The sequence below is a fragment of the Acanthopagrus latus genome, chromosome 23, assembly GCF_904848185.1.
Source record: "Acanthopagrus latus isolate v.2019 chromosome 23, fAcaLat1.1, whole genome shotgun sequence".
NCBI lineage: Eukaryota > Metazoa > Chordata > Actinopteri > Spariformes > Sparidae > Acanthopagrus > Acanthopagrus latus.
In genome coordinates, this window is record NC_051061.1 from 1,075,467 (window position 1) to 1,077,947 (window position 2,481).

General features: G+C 42.0%; 1 long non-coding RNA gene across 1 annotated transcript; it reads left to right on the forward strand.

The window, feature by feature from the left end:
• The first annotated feature begins 93 nt into the window (after positions 1 to 93).
• LOC119014298 lies at positions 94 to 2,481 on the forward strand. The gene is made up of 4 exons (XR_005072924.1): positions 94 to 198; positions 385 to 544; positions 739 to 822; positions 986 to 2,481. It is a non-coding gene; the product is annotated as an uncharacterized LOC119014298 (long non-coding RNA).

The following is a 2,481-nucleotide window of genomic DNA, read 5'->3' on the forward strand; positions in this document are numbered from 1 at the left end:
AAAATAAAAGTCCACTTGCGTCTTGCCATTGAAATGCCTCTGATGTGAAGCTGGAGCTATAGGAAATGTTGGCTATGCATTAGCACTGCGCACCACTGCTGGACAGCTGGAGTAGCGAGACCGCAGAATTCCCGTGACAATTACAGATGACATCAGTTATGCCTATGTCTTATAAACACAACAACAAACCGACAAAGGGTAGGTGATCCGAACCAACGGATTAGAGCAAGTGCTTATCTTTGTATCTTTTTTTGTTTTGTTTTGTTTTAGTTTTAGTTTTTGTTTTAGTTTTTTTGTTTGTTTTGTTTTGTTTTGTTTTCTGCTGGCGCAAACACAGAGTGTTTTATTCTGAAAATTAGAAAATTAACCGAATATTATGTTTAGGTGTGGGACTTCCTGTCTGCTCAGTGCTGAATTCGGCTGAAATGTCGCCCCGTGCACTGACATCCAGCAGAAATAAAAACCCTACACTGCTGGATTCCAAAATTGTGAGGATCAAAGAAGAAATCTGAGGTTTTCCCCACTATTAAAGCAACAGAAAAAAGTGAGACTGAAATAATCAGAAATCAGAAATCCCCACCTTTTTATGACTGTCATAGTCTGTTTACGTTCCAAAATGAGTACAAACTGGCTGCACTGTTTAACATTTATTGTCTTACATACTATTCTTATTTGATATAATTTTTCCACATGCCCTTGCTTAACATCTGTTTTTTATTTCAAAATCTCAACAACAAGTCTCAACCTAACAGACTTCTCAGTACAAGAAGAAAAGAAGAAAAACCAACTGGCATAACTTAAAAGGGCATGGTAAACACCGTGGTAAGAGAACAAAACACAAGTCACAAATAATGCCCAGCACATCAAATAAAATGTTGAGTAGGCTAGACTAGTGATTTCAGATCACAAGGCTGAAATAGGCTACTCACATGTGCTTCATGGGAGAAATTACATTTCCTTTCTGACACCAACTTTTTCATACCAGGCTTGGCAGCTGTCAGACTGATGCGCAAGAGTCCTCCAAAGACTGGTTTGACAGTCGGTTCCTCTCATGTGTTTTTATCGAGTTCATCTTGGAGAATGCAGCCTCGCAGGTGTGGGTTGAGCCAAACATGGTGAGCACATACATAGCCAGAGTCTTTATTAGCCATAGTCTTAGGGACAAGACACCCAGAATGTGCTCAAGCTTTCAGCACCATGGAGAGCAGCCTTCATGTCACCTGCGGCCTGGATTTCAGCCAGCTCAATCTGAATAGCCGCCTCATCCAACAGCATCACCTTCATTGCATGTGCAGGGAATTCTCCACTTGGGCTGATCGTGAATGTGTCATGCGCAAATCTAATAACATCCCTGGAAATTATGAAGCCATCGAATCTGGCAGAGAAGTTGTCCTTTAATTCTGTAATGAATTTCTTCATCTTGCCTGTAACGTTGCTTTCTCTCACTGTCTTCAGTTTATTGAAGTGCAGCAGCCTCCCTGACAAGAAATCTGCATACAACAGATCAAGATTGTTCCAAAAGGCATCAAGTTTTTCCACCATATCCACCACAGATTTTTCTTTTCCTTGTAGCTAGAGATTGAGTGTGTTAAAAAAAAAATGTCTGTTAAATAGGCAACGTTGCACATGTATCCTCTGTCTTGCATGATGTGGAGATGGTCAGCTGCGGTTTTGATTTACTTTGTTTCAGAAATCCACAACTTGGACTTTGAGTTCAACAAAGCACACATCATTGTGGAGTAACAGGTCATCATGAGAAGCTTGAGATTTCAGCACAAATTTGCGGAGCAGGTGGTGCTGCGTGCTTGAATTCCCTCTGATGTAGTTAATCATTTTCATTGTTTTCTCCATCACCTCTTTGAGCTCCCCACTTAGTTGTGTGCACAGCACTTTGCTTTGATGGATACTATGGTAAAGTGTGTTTTAGGAGCGACAGTCTCTATTCTGCTCACCAGAGCCCTGTTTTTGCCATGGCCAGTGCACCATCTGTCATGATCAGGTTGACTTTATCCAAGGACAATCCATGCTTTTTAAAAAGGCCTCCAGTTTTCCAGAGATAATGACTGCAGTGATAATGACTTCCAGTGGAAGCAATGCCAGCAGCTCCGCTCAGAAATCTTTGCCAATCAAAAATGCACAACTGTGAAATATCAGTGTTGTCAGTGGAGTCATCAATAGCCAGCAGTGCCTATTTGGCTGCCTTGATCCCATCAGTAACAAGTCACTGCTGGACAACCCCTGCCATGACGTGGACATGATGTGTGGCAGTTGAAGCAGACAGAGGTATCTGTTAACAGTTGCAATAATTATGTCCATGGATTTGCCGGGGGCAAGTTTCTCCAGAATGGTGACCATGCACTCCTTAAAAACCTCAGCTTCAGTAAATGGCCTGTTATGTTTGGAAAGCACCCAGGCAGCCTGTAGAGATGCACACGTTACCCTCTCTTGGTCAGTTAAAGCTCGAGTAATAATTCCACTGGC